We start from the raw sequence: 19149 nt of genomic DNA, 5'->3' as shown, positions 1-19149 counted from the left end.
GCTGTACAAGAAGCATGGCACCAGCATCTGCATCTGGGAAGCAACTCAGATTGTTTCCACTCATGACAGAAGTGAATAGGAGCAGGTCTGTGCAGAGATTACATGGCCAGAAAGAGGAAGAGAGAGAGAGAGAGATGAAGTGCCATCGGTTCTTTTCAACCATCAGTTGTTATGAGAACTAAAAGTGAGAGCTCACTCCCTCCCGTGTGAATGGCACTAATCTATTCACGAGGGACACACCTCTAAGATGCAAACATTTTCCATTAGGCCCCACCTCCAATACTGGGGATTAAATTTCAACATGACACTTGCTGGGGCCAAACAAAGCATATCCAAACCACAGCACCTGGGGAGATGTTTTCACAACTGATCTGGGAAAAGAGTGCTCTCTCCTCACTGGTGCAGAGGCATGAGGACGTGTGCCGTGAGTAGAGGACAGCCGTGTTCCTGTCATCTGAAGAAACCTACCTGCAGCTGCAGAGAAGGAATATCAGAAATAAAAGGTAGCTATAACTATCTGAAAGATTGTGTTAGTCTTTAGCTCTCATCATCCCTAACGACATGTGGTTTAGGCATGTGAACCAATAAAATATCCTTTATTTCATTCAAACACATTTGAGCTGGGTTTCTATCATTTGTAATCAAAAGAGTCCCACATAACTCAGTAATGGGTCATATACATGGCACAATATTTTTTAGGAAAGAATTTTTCTAAGTGTAAAACTATTTCTAACTTTTGAAGGAAAGATACAATGAAAATAGGATGTCATCGTAAAGATAGAAAAGAATGAATGGGGATAGGAATGACATAAATAACTGTATCAAGGCAAAATGAACAGCATCAGAACTCAAAGTCTATTTTAAAATCTGAAAATTAACCAAAAAAACTATATAAGAAAGCAAAGAATGTAAATCATTCTCTCAGATTTTAGAAATGGAACTTATTTTAAGTCAAACATGGGAACTTACTATTCTTGCTCTGAGTACTGGATTCTGTTTTTATAGTGTTAAGAAATAACTCAGTTGCAAATATTGGTCATTTTAAAATATTATTATTATAATAGCTGAAAAAAGGACATTTTAAAGCTGCAATCCCTCAGCCTAAATTAATTGAATCAGCCATGTGTTAAATATTATATTGTGCTAAAATGAAAACTGCAGCTGAATTTTGGTATATATACTTAGTAGATAGCAATTGAAAGGATAAACATCAAATTCCGAAAAAAAAGAGTGACAGCCGCTGTATCTTTTAAAATATAATTTGTTTTTCTATCCTCTTCTGCTGTCTGCTCTTATTGTTTCCTTTTTGCACATCCACATTTAAATGGTCTCCTTGGCTCTTATTTAGAGAATGCCCAGCCACTCTGTAGGCATCCTCCAAGCCTGTCTTCAGAATATTCTCAATTTCTCCGCTAGAGCTCTCCCTCTGAAAGTGAGGCTGGCCAGCTTCCACTAGACTGTGAATGCTCATCCATTAGGAACTCCAGGTCGGGGAGAGTTCTAGACCTTGCTTTGGCAAGAATTCTAGACCTTGCTTTTCTGGTGCTGTTTAGAAAAGTTGTCAAGTGGAAAGGTCTAATCACTCTATAGTAACTAGCTTTTAAGTAATGTGTGAAATGCATAAAGCAACTTTTAAATTCTTCCAAATCTAGCTCCTGCCTATGTCTTAGACCTCACCTCTTGGCTCCCTTCTCCTTTGTACTTACCTCACCGATTACACTCAGGTTCTTTCAGCTTCTTTAACTCTCTCTTATTAATACCTCATGGCTCACTACTTCTTTCTTTACTTGGCAACTTTCAGATGTCAGCTTAACCACTGTTTCCTCTTTCACTGCCCAGGGCAGATTTGGTGCCTCTGTTTATAGAATTTGCATCTGGCAGATAACACATATGCCTTTGCACTGCTGCATCCCCAGTGCCCAGCATGGGCCTGACATGTATTAATTAATTTTCCTATAGACCAAGCAATGATGAAAGGGATTCAATAAATATAGGAAATCAGCACCACAAGTTAATAGAAACTCCTCCCTGGAAGAATTCCCGGCTGAACGTTTCTTATTCTGATGACTTAGTAGCTACATTTCCATGCGGCAAGGTAAATTTATAACTTTCATCTAGGTCACTGGGTGATAGGACAAAAATTTAACATAGATGCTATAGTAATTGTTTACTTTAACAAGGAAAATAAACACCATTCCTCCTATGAGCTATTTTCAAATAACTTGCATGGTACTTAAAATGTTTGCTGAAGTCCTAATAGTAACTGGATCTTTAAAGAAAACTTGGATAAATACTACTGTAACTCACATTTTAATAGAAATGTTATCTGTCCACTTGGGGCACTGGCCTTAAACGTTTTGTTAATTTTTAATTTAATTTAATTTTTAATTGACAACCATTGTATATACTTACGAGGTACAATGTGATGTTTTGATATATGTATACATTGTGCAATAATAGAAATCAAGCTAATTTACTTGTTTTTTGTAATGAGAATATATAAAATCTGGCCTTTTAGCAATTTTGAAATATACAATATATTATAATTAACTATAATCACCATGTTGGGCAATAGATCACCAGAAGTATTTCTCCTGTCTTGCGAAAGCTTTGTATCCTTCCACCATGTGCTTTTTCCTCACCTCTCCCCATCCAGGCTCTAGTAACCATCATTATACTCTCTGCTTCTGTAAGTTCAATGTTTTGAGATGTCATATATAAGCAAGATTATGCAGTATTTGTCTTTCAGTGCCTGGCTTATTTCACTTAGCATAATGTCTTCCAGGTTCATCCATGTTGTCTCAAATAACAGAGTTTTCTTCTTTTTTAAAGCTGAATAGTATTCCATTGTATATATATACCACATTTTAATTTTTGTATTCATTCATTTATTGATGGACAGTGGCATATTTTTTTTCTTAAATCCATTTTACATTGTAAGCCGCTACATTTGTGTACCGGTCTGTGTGTTTATGTCTAAGTGACTCTATCTATCATCTCCATTTGTATATTAAAATTTTACAAAAGAATACTTATTCTTACTATACATGATATACTCTGGTCTATTCTCTTCTGTTGTTATATTCTATACTAAGTAATAAACTAAATTTTTTTAAAAAACTGATTAATGAATGGTTCATGACCTCAAGTTCATAAAACAAGAATCTAGTGTCTTTTATCTTTTTGAATTCTTGCTAGGCTCTTCTTGCCTTCTGCACTTCTTGCCTTCTGCACTCCTACACAATCTGTGTGATGAAGAATTTACCTGGGATTTTTTTGTCCCTGGTTTCTGGTGTGGTGCTTTGACAACCTTTGATGTTTCCTGAGTGATAGAAGTGGCTTTGTTATTCATGGGACCCAGGGTCACACCTGACTTTATGCTAATGAGATGACTCATGGCAGGCCCTTAGAGAGCTTTAGGAGGAGCACTGGCCACCAGAAAGACCAAGCATGTTGGGACTTTTAGCTGCCTGACTTCGAAGAAGAGGAAGACAGCTGGAGATTGAGTTCATTCAAGTGGCCAATGATTTAATCAATTGCACCTACATAATAAGAACCAAACAAAAACTGAACATGGAAGCTTAGTGATGGTAAACATATCACTGGGCAGACAGGCAACATGCCCTGATTCTAAAAGGAGATGGCATGGACACTTTGCATTTGGGACCTTCCCAGAATGTACTCCATGTTTCCCTTTATTTATGTTTCACAGTTGCATCCTTTATAATCAAGTGGGAATCACAAATATAGTCTATTCCTGAGTTCTGTGAGTCGTTCTAGCAAACTATTGAACCTGAGAGAGATTGTGTGAAACCCCAAATTTTTGTCAGTTGGCCGAAAGTGAGGGTGGCTGGAAGACTTGCTGGACTTGTGGTTGGTGTCTGAAATGGGGACTGGCGTGTGGAGGACTAAGCCATTACCTTGTGGGGTCTGTGCTAGCTCAGGGGGTTAGAGCCAGGATGGAATCACAGTACACCAGTGAGGGTTAGACCTGGATACCCCTCCTTGTTCTTTTCAAATAATCCTTTACAAAAACATTCTTGAGGTGAATATGGATTCATATAATCCTATTGAAAGACATTTTTAATGGGATAAAAGGGTCACCCTGATGGCTATAACAATACCTCAGTTACTATTTTGTATTTCCTCATTTTTTTTCATATTCCTTAGCCATTTGGACTTAATTTTCTGAGAAGTTTGTTTCCATAGCCTTTTCTCATATTTCTAATAGGTTACTACTATTTCCTTATGCATTTTTAAGCATTTATAAAGTAATTATAAATATTAAGTCTTAATTTGTTTTTAATATTAAAACTAATTTCTCTGGTTCTACCTGGGACCGTTCGATCTGCAGAATCAGGGTGCAGTATCTCAGTGTCAACCTCAGACACTCATCTCCTTATACCAATAAAACTAATACCAACCCCTGCTTAGCCTTTTTCTATGGATTGTCAGCATTTTAATTTTGTAATTAAAAAATTTTTTTTTTATTTTCAATTGTTCCCTGATTTAGGGTCACCAGATAAAATACAGGGTCCCTGGTTAACTTTAAATCTTGGAATACTGGAGCTCTGTATTTTTGTTTGCTAAGTCTGGCAGCCTTATTCTAATTACTCTTCCAGTAATAAAAATGAATAACTGGCTTTTAGAAATTTTCAGATACGATGCATAGCTTCTTCATGTAAAAACATCAATCATGATACTGAATGCAGTGTTTAAATTGAATGCTAGATTTGGCATGACATTTGACACCAAAGATGTGAGTTTTGAAGTAGATTAGGAGACATTCAAGGTTTACTTTTTAAAAATCTAATTGTCTTTAGCATTTTGAATTTTGAAAAAATGAAATCATTTTTTTAAGTTCCCAAAGAAATTCTGCAAAGAGTATTTGATGAATGCAGTTTTCGTCACCACTACTAGCTACCGTATAAAATTTGTCTAAGCTCTCACGATTACCAGTCTATGACTAGACTGAAAATTTCTTCTCCACTTGACCAGTTAAGTAGCTACCTAATATTTAAATAATTAGATGCATTTTAGGGGTACACTTATTTCCCCAAAATCTCAAGTCATTTTCAGCTGAGTTCCTTTCTGGAAGTTGCGTCCCTCTTGCTGGACTCTGTGATGATCCTACTTATCAGCTACTTCTTGGAGGCAGGAGCTCCTTAGCTCACTCGCTCCTTCCTTCCTTCCTTCCTTCCTTCCTTCCTTCCTTCCTTCCTTCCTTCCTCCCTCCCTCCCTTCCTTCCTCCCTCCCTCCCCCCCTTCCTTCCTTCCTGCCTTCTTCCCCCCCTCCCTCTTTCCTCTCTGCCCCCTTTCTTTTTTTTATTCTACAATGTACTGTAAAATGTTTTGATAGGAACCTTGAAATCTGACAATTCTTATTATATCTTCTAAGGTAAAGAGGCAAAAAAGGGAGCGAGCTGGGGAGAAAGTTTATTTTGGTTCCGAGAGAAAAGGTGAACAGTCAGAAGGAGGTCAGGAGGTGTGGTTGGTATACTTCTCGGCACAGACACAGGTTGCAGAAATTGCTGCTTACGGTCTGTCAGTTTGTATTAAGCTTCAGAAAGAAAAATAAAGGGTACTTTGATTTCTTCTTGATCATGCTTGATAATAGGGCTCAAAATGAGTCAGACACATAAACAAACAGCCCATGGCCATAGGTCACTTGACATAGCTTAGAACAAAACTACCTACATTTTGCACACATCTAAGGAATTAAAGATTTTTAGAAAAGCTTTGGTACTGTCCAAAGTTTAAATGTGTATAAAAGTGATAATTCGAAGTTAAAATCATTTGACTTAAATCACTTATTAGTATTTCACAAAGCCAGCCTGTATAGTTGGTACTTCAAGGTAATTATCTCATCTAATCTTCACAACAGCACTAAGAGGTACATATTACTATCCTCCTTTTATAGATGCGGTAACTGAGGTTCAGAGAGGTTGAGTATCTTGCTCATTATCACATAGCTAATAGTGGTAGGTGAGGGTTTCAAACCTACGTTTTTAAATAGTTTATGCTGCCTATTATGTCTATGTTTTCTGCAATTATAGACTATTTAGCTGTTAAATAGTTGTTGATATTCCCTCTATTTTTAAATTTTTTTTTTAAATGTCAAATTGATGTTGATTTTGAGATCTAGTCAAACTTGGTCATTCTGAATATCCCTGCAAGAAAAATTAACCTTAAAACGATACCATTTTCCTAGCAATGCAAGGGGTATAGAAACAAAAGATGAGAAATTTCAGAGATGGGAAAAGTTTTTGTTCTGCTGAAGGCTATTGACCCAGGATACGCAATTCACAACAAAAGGCAATGTAACCTACATTCAGTTTGTTTGACTTTGGTAGTGATAGGGGAGTTAGGCTGAGGAAAAGGAAGTGAATGTGAGTGGATAGAGAAATATAGAAGAATTATAACTCATTGTAAAAATTAGAAACAAGAAATTATTATTTGTGTAATACATTATTTATGCTATAAGTAATGCACAAATGAAAACACATGCACACACACACACACGCACACACATTTCAACTTCATACTGTGAGTAGTTTAATTAAAGACACATAGAGCCAGAAAGGCTGACAGAAGAAGATTGGCAGGAATGACTAACCAGAAGCTTCTAGGTCCTGACAGCTCAGACAAGGTCTCCAATTGGCCAACAAAAACAACCACAACAATAACAGCATCACTAATAATATCTACTGACCTCTAAAGACTCCTTGTTTTGTGCCAGGACCTGTATGTGCTAACTTATTTAATATGACAAGTCTAAGTGCTAGAAACTATCATTATCCTTATTTCAGAGAAGGAAATTGAGGCAGAAGAGAGTAATTTATTTGCCCAAGTCTTCACAGTTGGTAAAAACAGAGGTCCCTGTTTGCAAGTCCCAAGTTAGCTTCAGCTAGCATTTTCTCATGCCACACAAAAAGCAGGGTGAAATGGAAGTGGTTTCAGTGTTAAACCTCCTTGGTATTGGTTCTTGCTTTTTACATAGTTCCATAATGTTATTCCCAGTGCTTTCAAAACCTAAAATATTAATTTTCTTTCTCAATATACAGAGACTCCCTGTATTCCTTACCTCACTTGGTTTCACAAAACCATGCACTATTACTTTCTGCATTTTACAATGGAGAGTTTCTCTAAGGTTGAATAGTGGATATGTAGGAAAACTGGTCCTCAAAACTAGACCCTAAGGAGAAAATCTATATGTATGTGTGTTTGTGTGTGTATTCACAAACGATATATACATATAGGATACACACATTTATATATAAATATATCTATACACAAACAAGCATAACTAAGCCCTAAATGGTTGTAAGTAAAGTGTTGTTTTTTGTTTGTTTGTTTTTGTTTTTTTTTTTCTGTCCTGACCTCTTGCCTTACTAAGCTTCAGATTGGCCTGAGCCTAATATCTTCCTTGAGCAGTTGCTTCTGGGCTCAGTCCTGCAGCTTTGGGCTAGCTACCCTGTGTGGACTCACAGCCTTTCTGGCTCGGCTTCCAGGGCCCTGCTGCCAGCCTTTCCCAGCTGCCTCTGTTTCCTTGGCATTTCCCGGCTGCCCTGCTGCATGGCCGCGCTTGCTGGTGGATGGCATCGCATCTCCTTGCCTCCTATTCTTTATCCTTAGCCTTGTGTCCTAGCACCTCTGACAGCCATGATCAAGACAAACATTCAGAGCCACGCAAAGCAGAGAGAAACTCATTCTTTTATGAATGCAGACCTGACTGGCCACCTAAAGGAGAGATGCTTGGGAGTCGAGATTGTGTCCCCATTTATTTAAACCAGTATATCACTATAGTTAACAGCACAAACTTTAGAGTCAGAATGACTTGGATTTGAGTTCTATATTATAAATAAATAAAGCTGCTACAAGCGTTCTTGTACAAATCTTTTGGTAGATATATGTTTTCATTTCTTTAGGGAAGGATTTCTTGAGTGGAATTGTTGGTCCATAAGTATTTGCCTAGTTTTATGTAATGCTGCCAAACTTTTCCAAAGTGGTTGCATCATTTTATTTTCTGCCATTGGATCCTGGAAAAGTTAATTCCACCTCTTTGTGCATAAGTTTTCTTCTGAGGGCAATGGGGATAGTAATAGCCACCCCACAGGATGCTGAAAGGATTAAAAACAAGATATTATGACGTTAACAGAGAGCATGACAAAGTAATTTCTCAGTAACAGCAGGCTTTCTTTTTTTCTTTGTTGTCATTCCTGAGTTTTTGAACACTGTATTATGAAAAATTTCAAGCCTATCAAAAAATTGAAAGAACCTGGTTGTGGTGGCTCACGCCTGTAATCTCAGCACTTTGGGAGGCCGAGGTGGGAGAATTGCTTCAGTACAGGAGTTTGAGACCAGCCTGGGCAATATGGTGAAACCCAGTCTCTACAAAAAATACAAAAATTAGCTGGGCACAGTGGCATGAGCCTGTGGTCCCAGCTACTCAGGAGGCTGAGGTGGGAGAATGGCTTGAGCCAGGGAGGTGGAAGTTGCAGTGAGTGGTGATTGTGCCACTTCATTCCAGCCTGGGTGACAGAGAAAGACCATCTCAAAAAAAAAAAAAAAAAAAAAATTGAAAAGATAGTGAGCGCCCATATACCAACTTGTAGATTGTATAATTCACATTTTACATTTACTTCATCACCTCTCTAGCCACACATTAATCCATTCTGAATGCATTTTATGGTAGACATTAGTACATTTCCTACTAAATACTTAATCATCAATATATATAATCTAGTTAATGTATCATTTATTAGAGTTCAATATTTGTTTCCAGTTCTTTTTGTTCTCTTTGAGATAAAATTTACGAAGAATAAAATGCACACATTTTAAATGTACCATTCTATGAGGTTGGACAAACTCAGAAAGATATGTAACTCAAAACCCCAAGATACAGGAATTTTCTTCACACTGGAGAGTTCTCCCTTACCCTTTCCCAGTTAACCATTGTCCTTACCCACTCTCAACAAGGCAACCATTTGTTTTCATTTTCTCAAGTATATAGATCAGTTTTTTTTTTTTGTCTTAGAACCTTCATGTAAATGAAATCCAGTATGCTCTCTTTTTATAAGGCACCTTTTGCTCAGCATGTTTTCATATTTGCCCATGTTGTATATGAGAGTAACTGTTCCTTCTTATTGCTGAGTATTATTAGTTTATATAAATATGCTAGAGTTTGTTCACCTATTCTCTTACTTTATAGATATCTGGACTGTTTCAATTTTTTTTCTATTATAAATAAAGCTGCAATGAATATTATTTTATAATATTATTTATTTAAAATAATAAATAATGAATAAATACTATAGGCTATTTTTTTTTTCGTAGAGACAGGATCTCACATAAACCCCAGGCTAGTCTTGAACTCCTGGACTCAAGTAATCCACCTGCCTCAGCCTCCCATCAAATGATGTGTTATCAAGGTCGCTGCTATAGACAGCAAGATTCCATTCTGGCAGGACTTCTGCAAAACGTACAGAGTGCCTCCAGGAATTTTTTGTGTCATATGTTTTCGTTTCTTTTGGGGAAGATTTATTGAGTGGAATTGCTAGGCCAAAAGTGTTTATTGAGTTTTTGCCTGTTTTGTTTCTATTTATTTATTTATTTATTTTTATTTTTTTGAGACGGAGTCTCGCTCTGTCGCCCAGGCTGGAGTGCAGTGGCGCAATCTTGGCTCACTGCAAGCTCCACCTCCCTGGTTCACGCCCGGTTTCACCGTGGTCTCGATCTCCTGACCTCGTGATCTGCCCCCCTCGGCCTCCCAAAGTGCTGGGATTACAAGCGTGAGCCACCACGCCCGGCCTTATTTATTTTTAATAATTTTTTAAGAGACTAGGTTTTGCTCTGTCACTCAGGCTGGAATGCAGTGGCACAATAATGGCTCACTGCAGCCTCGACATCCTGGGCTCAAGCAATGCTCCTGCCTCAGCCTCCTGAGTAGCTGGAACTACAGGCACACATCACTATCCCTGGCTAATTTTTGTTTTTATTTTTTCATAGACACAGGGTTTCACATAAACCCCAGGCTAGTCTTGAACTCCTGGACTCAAGCAGTCCACCTGCCTCAGCCTCCCAAAGCGTTGGGATTACACGCATGAACCACTGTGCCCAGCCTTTATTGAATTTTATATAAAACTTCTAAACGGTTTTCCAAAGATTGTGTCCCCATTTATTTAAACCAGTATATCATGATGCTTAACAGAACAAACTTTGGAGCCAGAAAGACCTGGATTTGAATCCTATATTATAAATAAAGCTGCTAGAAGCATGCTTGTACAAATCTTTTGGTGGATATATATTTTTATTTCTTTAGGGAAGGTTTCCTTGAGTGGAATTGCTGGGCCAAAGGTATTTGCTTAGTTTTACATAAAGCTGCCAAACTTTTCCAAAGTGGTTGCATCATTTTATTTTATCCAAAGTGGCTGTACCATCTTATATTTCCCTCAACAGTTGCTCTATACTCAGATTAGAATTTGACGTCATTACTCTTTTTCATTTTAGCCACTTTAGTGAGTGTGTAGTGATTTCTCCTTGTGGTATTAATTTCCACTTCCCTGATGACTAACGATGTTAAGAATTGTTAACACACTTATTGGTAATTTGTTTGTCTTCCCATTTTGTTTTAAGCTGGACTGTATAGTTAATATCCTTGCTTGCAGGACACGGGGGAATGAGGCACCCACATAGTCTGATGGAAAGGTAAAGAGAATGAAAGAGAGGGAGACAGGTATCTTTGACAGCAAGTCCCAAAGTCGCTCGGCTATCACTCTCCTCTTGTCCATGGACTGCATTCATGTGGGCAGTTGCTGGTTTGCTCTTTCTCTGGCTGAACGCAGACATAGCGCCTGCTCGTGATGTGAAGATTTGGCTCACACAAACACAGTGGTGAATGTCTTAGTTTTGAGTTCTCCCCAGAGCAAACTGAGACCATAATTCAGTGCAGGGAGTCCATCTGGGAGGTGATCTCAGGAAGCCAGGGTGAGGGAGCAGGAGCGTGAGTCACAAAAGGAGGAAAAATCAAATGATGTGTTATCAAGGTTGCTGCTGTAGACAGCAAGGTTCCATTCTGGCAGGACTTCTGCAAAACGTACAGAGTGACTGCAGCAATTGTTCATGACAGGACATTCATCCTCTGGCTGCAGTGGCACAGGCTCCCCTCCCCTTCCAGGTCTTTTGCAGGGTGGGCAGCTACTGTGGCGTCTGAGAAGGCCAGGACCAGAAGCGCATGTGAGCTCTCACCGAGCGCGGGCCAGGCGATGTGACTGGGAGCACCAAAAGGGCTTGCTAGAGTGAGAGTGCTTACTGAGGATTTTCCACGGGAGGTGGTAGAGGGTGTCCCGTGACTCCCTGTAAGTGAACAACTTCACAATCACTGCAGCTCTCCCGCAAAGTCACCTCCTGGCTTAGTCACTGCTGCTCTTCCGCAAAGTCACCTCCTGAATTAGTCACTGCTGCTCTCCCGCAAAGTCACTTCCTGGCTTAGTCACTGCTGCTCTCCTGTAAAGTCACCTCCTGGCTTTGGCAACCAGGGCTCCTTTTTTAGCCTCCACCCCCAGCTCTTCCCTGGTACCCTCTCTCCTGCCTTCTGGATTCTACACCAAAGTCAAGTTCTCCCAACTCCTGGGAAGAGCAGCCTCTTTCCTGGCTTCAAGTCCGGCTTCTAGTGGTCACAGGCCTGAGGCTCAGCTCCTACCCCAAAATAGGTTTATCCACACATCTGCTCAAAAAAGGTAGTGACAAATAACATTTCTTCTCATTATTGCACAAGTTTTCCACAAGCCCATCCTGACTATATCTTGGATGGATTCTTCAGTCCACTTGGGCTTTTATTCTTGCTAGTCACCATCTGGCCTATTCTGTGCTCCACTGAAATACATCTGTTATCCTGTTATGGACAGGAGCTCTTGTGTTTTTCCCAAGGCAATAATTAGGTCATTCAATGGTGAAATTCCTGCTAAGAGCGGTGGCCCAATGACAGTCCTGGCGAGTCAATCTGCTCGTGTCTGCCCGTGCCATCTCTGTGCCAGCTTCCCCACTCCTTCCCTCCACTTCCCCTTGCACTTCTTCCTGCACTAGGTCAAAATTTTGAATTTTGTTTTTTTTTTGAATGTCTCTTTAAGTCTGCCTGGATCCAAGAATTCTCTTGTGCTTTGTTCATATGGCTAGCAGCAAACCTCCCTATATTTAACTGAATATATGCCATTTAAAAAGCATCACTGAGTATAATTATCATGGTGCCTCTCCCTTTTTCTTTCTGCTGACATCTGTTTCAAATCTTCATCACTCCTAACTATAGATTTCTCTTTAAGATGCTGCTTCAATGTGGCTTTCCTATTCTCGGAACAAATAGAATGGAACTCACTGCATTCTTTTCCAGCTCTTTTGGGTGATGTAGGACAAGGCTGCAGGAACTTGGCTTTTCCAGAAGTAGAGCATGGAGCCATATTAGCTGGATGGTCGCTGAATGGTACCAGGTTCAAACATCAGCATAGCAAAGTCATTATGAGCACAAACTCCTGTGACTTACTCAGCTGTGTGACTCAGGGCAAGCAACATAATATTGGGGTAGCTTGGTTCATTCTTTTTTACAGTGGTAGATACAATAAAGTAATATGCATCTCACAGGGTCGAGTGGGTGCTAAAAGAGTTAGTAGATATCAGGCACTCCAGAGATTGCTTTATACAGCAGGCACTCGACCTTTGTTTATTACTATCATGTTGCTCCATCGGAGAGTCACAGATTTCATCTCTGGGGTCACTTGGTCCCTTTGCTTTCTGAGACTTTTGTAGCTTGGGAGGAGCTACCTTGACAGGATAAGGAATTTATGTACTCCTCCAGCCAGTGGGATTTCTGACTGTCCGGGAAGGTGGTTTAGAACTAAGAGTTAACGTGAAGAGAAAATACTGATATATTCCATGGAGACGATCGATTTTCCATTTCAACTTGGAAGACTAACACTTCACTGTCTCACTAGGGGGGCAGCAAGAGGGTGCATAATACAAAGTTTCTGCAAGCCTTGTAATCTCTGACCACTTGGTACAATGAGAAGGACTGTAATGTATTGGGTGCTACCAGTTTTTACTTTATGGGGAAAGTTTTTCTTCTCTTTTTACAGAATAGTCATGACTTTTACACTTTGCACCTTCAGAAATCTCAGAGTCAGAAAATAAGCATTCTCTGCATCCTGTTCTTTTCTTAACTTTACACTATAACTGAATTTTCATTTCAATAGTTTAATAGTAGCAGCTAACATTGACCCTTTATCATGTGCCAGGGACTAAGTGTTACACAGTTAAGTTCTCATTTAATGTCCTAGATAGATTCTTGGAAACTTTGGCTATAAGCAACATGACATATAATGAAACCAATTTTCCCGCAGGCTAATTGATATAAACAAGAGTTAAGTTCCTATAACATCACAAAGACCTAACCAATCTTCAAAATAAAGACCCCCAAACAATTCTAATACTAAAGCTAAAATAAATGTGAGCTATACATACATTTAAGAAACATTAATAAAAACAAGGAAGATAATTACCCAATTATTGCAGTTCAGAGTCACGGGTGGCCAGAGCCTATTCTGACAGCTCAGAGTGCAAAGAGGGACCTAACCCTGGCCAGGAGGCCATTCTATTGCAGGGCCCACTCATATAACAAAACCATGTTAAAGAAATGACATTGTTCCAAGACCTGCTGCATATTGAATTTCTCATTCAACCCTCCCAATGAGCCTGAAGGAGGCCATATAGCATAGCGATTCACTGTGCCATCTCCAGAGTTTACCAGGGGCCAAGTCATGGCTTGCCCACTTACTTGTTGTCTCATGATGGGAAATTTATTTAGCCTCTATGTTTTTCTGTTTTTATTTCCTCATCTAGCAAAAGGGCTTGAGTGTATTTTTTCACTGGGCTATTGTAAAGCATTAAATAAAATATTGCAAACAGTGTTTGAAACTGTCAATACATATGCTATGATGAAAACAGTGTCAGAAATAGGTCAACAAATACATGACATAATTAGGCAGATGAGAGAACTGAGACTAAGTAAAGGTGACTCAGTGGCTCCAGACACACAGCTAGTAAACTAAGGAGCTGGGATTTGAAAATGGCTGTACACCGCCAAAGCCCATACTTGTGACCTCTATGTCATTGTACGTTATGAAAACCAAAACTAATGAAGTTTTCATTCATGTGCTAAATAGTACTGTGATCAGGCAAAAACAACGTAGCTACTTACTCCTGGAAATAAGGCTCCTGAAAGACAAGACAGTGAACCGATTCAAACTCCTTATTCATCAATAGCCTTTAAGGACCCTCTCCTCACTACAGCTACTCATTCAAAAATATTATGACATACATTTCCCAATCCCAACTAGAGTCTTGCTTTGCAGAAAATCATCCAACTCAGAGTTGCCCTCCAAATGCTATTAATGTTCTCCCCGACTTCTCCCTTCTGATTCACTACTAAAGCTGTCAAAGAAGTCTTTTCCCTTACTGCAGCAAGCCTAACCAACTTAGCTTTGTTTGAGCAGCAGATTTTTCTGGTGATATTTTGAGAAGTCAGTACTCAACAGTTCTTGAACTTCCACTTAGATTCATTAAATTCCCCCTTGCTGCTGAGGCCCAAGACTCCTCACTCAGGAGAGAGTGCTACCTTGGGGCCTCTGAGCCTTCCACTTAGAAATCTCTCCAACCGTAAGATAGGTGGGGCCCTGATTATGTCTTATCTCCTGATTTCTTATTTTCTGTTGCTTGAGTTGATTTTCAAATACATTCATTTTTTCTCCTAGGAATGAGGAATCATTTTAAGTATGCTTCCCTTAGATAATTAAATTTGAAAATTATTATTCATGGTGAAAATCTGCCTAAATACCAACACTTCCTCCCTGTTTCCTGCTGTCCACACTCCTCCCTTTCTCCTGTGAGTCTGCTGGAGGAAGTCTAGAGAGAGGGACCACACGGGCTCTCAAAGTCCATCTTTCAGACCACTCCAAGACTGATGAGTTCAGTCTCATGAGACTGACAATTTTTTGACAAACTTTGGCTTGGGATACTGTTCAAAAACTTGTAAGAACTTTCCATTGTCTTGTCTTTGCATCCCTGAGAAATATTTTATTTAGCTTCTTCTGCCCACTGTTGGGGGTTTCCTTGGGCCTCTTATCAGTGATGACTGGTCTGTGGCCATATGCTAGAGATAAGAAGTGGTACAAGTCCCATTCTTACTGTCTACTGTAGTTCTCATGGGCTCTACTCAATGTGTTTGGCCCTCTGGGACAAACACCTGCTCCCTTAAAGCTTTCATTTAAGTGCATGTCTCTGTCATGAGTCCACCATGGTCAAACTGAAATTGCAATGATCACTTTGAGAAAATTGTAACATAAACATGATTGTCTATTAGAGATACACATTAGAACAAAAAAGAAAAGAAATCTTCAGGAGGTGATTCTGCCTTGTCTAAGAGACAGATGACCTTGAAATAGGAGACCCCTTTTTTCTTCTTGTACTGTGCACATGTGTGACTGTTTTTGTGTATGTGAATATGTGAGTATGTGCATGTGCATGTGTGTGTAAGAGTGTATATGTGCAAGTATGTATGAGTGTGAGTACACGTGGATGTGTACATGAGAGAGAAATGGTTTTTCTTGTGTCTAGGCTTTTCCTTTCCTTGCAGAAAGTAGGGTAAGTAGCCTTTTTTACAGAGATGATTTTATATTAGAAGCCAGTTCCCTCTCATTTCTTCTTTTCTTTCCTTCCATTTTTAACTTCTCTCAGAAAACTTTGGAGATTGATAGATGATAAATTATTGATATATCTCATAGAGGTTTACTTCTACTAAGAACTCTTTTACCAAATCTGAGTAATTACATTTTAGCTTACAAAGGTTCTACATGTTTTTCTCTGATCTTATTACTATATAAAAAACCTTCACCTAGTATTAGGTTAAGACAAGATTTGAATATAATTTGTCATGATTAAAATTTGAAAATATTCTATATTAGTTCTATGGCCCCAATAATGTATTATTATATCTGCAAATTATATAAAGTTAAGAAATATAAAATTGTGTTTAGTCCAATAAAATTGTAAATGTGAGTGTCTTTTAGATACTTAATATTGTGAATTCTTATTTAACAGATCATAAGGGCTTAATGTGTTGGTAAACTTTGTAATTTCTGGATCTTTGGTTAGCTTTAAGACCTTAGACTAATATAAAATTAAGCTAATTGATAAATGCTATATGTATACCACGACTATTTCTAAATAAAAATAAAAAGTGTAAATATCATTCAAGAAACATTATTTTGGGTTTTACTCATTACCAATCTTTACAAAATACTACAGACTAATAGGGCATTTAAATGCCTTTGAATTATATATATATCTGAATGTGTTTATCTCAAGTTTATTAAAATGCAGTATAAAATGTGTGCTCACGGAAAAAATCTAAGTAGATATTGCTTCTAGTTTCCTTGTGGCCAGGAAAACAAAAGTTGATTAGTTAAAACTGGTAATTAATATAAATGTTTGAGATAACACTAAGTGCTATAATTACAGAGTAAGACAAATGAGTATGCAAGATGATAATGTATTTTGTCTGTTTTCTTCTTAAAGGAATTATTATAATTTATTAAAATGGAAAATCCCATTAGGAAAATACTGTATATTTTAAAATTTAGTATGCTGACAGTTAACTGCATTTTAGAGCTAAAGTTAATAATTTTATTATCTGTTTGCTTAGTTATATATTCATGTATGTTTAAATTCATAAATATAAGAATATCTTTATATTACTTTTAAAAGTGAATAAATAATGAATAAGATAATGAAAGACAAAATTGAGAACACTCTGTGAATATAAGAGATCTAAAGAAAATGATGTTACAGGTTTCTAATACCAAAGATGACCTAATAATCTCCTAATGGCCTCCCCTCCTAATGCCCCCACATTGGGAGTTAAGATTCCAGCGTATACATTTTGGTCTAATACAAACATTCAGTCCATAACAACCTCTAAGGCATTTCATCTGTCATTCATAGACAGCTTTGCTGCAGTATCTTTGGGCATGGAAAGGCCCTTGAAGTTGTTTATTCTCATCTCCCTGGCACTTCATTTTTAGAAAATTAGAACTTGGAAGCTCAGAGAGGTGACGTGATTAGCCTAAGGTCACAAAGCTATTTCATAAGAAGGATAGGGCTAAAACTGTTTAGTCATTTTATACTCTTACCACTGAGTTCCTTTGACATTGGAGGGGAGAAAATTTTACTCATAAAACTCAGTCTTGGTGAACATTGAAAGTAATACTTTTAGAGGGAAAGGGCCTTTAAATCAGGCTTATTACACTGTTTGTGGTCAAGTGATATAGGAAGGAAGTAGGTTTTTTTAGATGTCTGAAAATTTAGTGGTGATCAGCTATAATATAGATACATTGAGATTTTACTTTCTAACATTCTACCTTCATGTCTTCAACTTTTATAAACCCAATAAAATAAATGAACAATGGAGGCTACTATTTATAAAAATTTAAGCTGGGTTTTTTCCAACCCCATTTGAAAATCTTAGAAGAAATATCAACAGGGTGATTCCATAAATACTCAGTTTTACCTTCAAAATGGAGAATTAATTCAAGCAAATTGTGTAAAGGTGTTTCTTTTTGAGAGTTTCATGTTGATTAATTCATGAAATGGTTATAAACAAACTTTTTTTTAGCAGTTTGTGCTGCTTTTATGAATGCTGTTTCATTTTGTAATGCTTAAAATAATAAATTTATGAGGCATTAGCTCTGAAAGCCATGTTAGTAATTCTCTGTATTAAATTCCTCACTTTATTGATGAGGAAAGACGATCAGAGAAACTGAAGGACTCACCTATAGTTACCAGTGCCTAAATGGAAGAGCTATGTTTGTATCTAGGCTTTACTTCAAATCTGGCCCTCTGTCCATTGCATCAGAACCCATGAACCGACCCAATTCAAACAACTCTCATTTAGTTCCATATGGTGTTACATGTGATCTATTTTTTAAGTAGACTGATACAATAAAAATGCTGATTCCAAATAATATGTCTTACAAAGTAGCATCCTTTCCAGAAGAGAATGCCTCTCTCTCCACAGTATCAAACAGCTTCTGGTGGAGCTTCCACAGTAAGTGTGATCTCTGGAGACACAAAATAGAGTCTGCTGGCTAGAGAAGATATAGGATCCTAAAACTCATATTATCTGTGACTATGAGAGACTTGAAACTTCTCCTTCACCTAAGATTCTTTTCCAACTTTGTAAGTACTTGACTAAGATATATTTGTGTGATGACTTTGTCCAGCTGAAGTAATCTAAAAACCTTGATGGGCTGGAAATGGTGAATTTTTCTTCTGTTGGTGACTAATGCAGTGAGCAGGCAGTTTTTCTAGTTCTTTTAAGGCAGTATCAGCCTAAAAGGTCACGGACAGGCATTAGCAATGGGAGAGTACACAGAAGTTAATTTCAAAACAAATAAAGTGGATGGAGCAATTCAACAACTGTGCATTCTGAAATGCAAGTAAATGACTTATATGCTCAAGTGATTTGAAGCATAAGTATTGATGACTGGTGTGGCTTTTAACCATATCTGGGAAACTCTCATGTGAGAATTTAATCCATTCATACACAGCAATTATCTTCTGTAATACTTTAATGAGCGACTAGGTAGTGAAGTCTAGTGGAAAGAATGCTTGTCTTGGTTTAAGAGTTAAATATTAATAGTTGAAAAAAGACTTTTCCAGAGAGTCACCTGGTGGGAAGGGCAGATGGACTAGGGTTTGTTTATCTGCTCCCCTTTTTAGTTCTGTAACTTTAAGTATGTCAGTAAATACTTCCGAGCCTCAATTTGCTTATCTGTAAAATGGAAATCTCTATTTTCTCACATGATTGTTGGGAAAATAAAATGTACTTAAGTGTACATTGCACATAGCCATATATTTTTAAATATACAAGAGGTCTTCAAAAATTTATGGAAAATGCTATAAAGAACAAACTATGCCCAGAGTTTAAAACTGTTTTGCACCAAAATGAACTTGAACTAACTTGTTATAGCATATCTGAACAGGATATAGTTTGGGACACTAAGAAAGATAAAACATCAGTTTGAAAAGAGCCCCTATCAGAGCAAG

General features: G+C 37.9%; 1 protein-coding gene across 5 annotated transcripts in view; it reads left to right on the top strand.

The window, feature by feature from the left end:
* Positions 1-271: 271 nt before the first annotated feature.
* Positions 272-19149, top strand: part of NKAIN3 (sodium/potassium transporting ATPase interacting 3) — a 1176366-nt gene continuing 1157488 nt past the window's right edge. The window contains exon 1 of one of the 5 annotated variants that reach the window (XR_010121877.1): positions 272-503. The gene's annotated coding sequence lies outside the window, so the exon portion shown is untranslated. The remainder of the gene's footprint in view (positions 504-19149) is intronic. The other 4 variants (XR_010121876.1, XR_010121874.1, XR_010121875.1 and 1 more) reach the window with 4 other exon arrangements.

The sequence above is a fragment of the Symphalangus syndactylus genome, chromosome 7, assembly GCF_028878055.3.
Source record: "Symphalangus syndactylus isolate Jambi chromosome 7, NHGRI_mSymSyn1-v2.1_pri, whole genome shotgun sequence".
NCBI classification, from domain to species: Eukaryota; Metazoa; Chordata; class Mammalia; order Primates; family Hylobatidae; genus Symphalangus; species Symphalangus syndactylus.
This window is presented reverse-complemented; position numbering and strand designations above follow the sequence as displayed.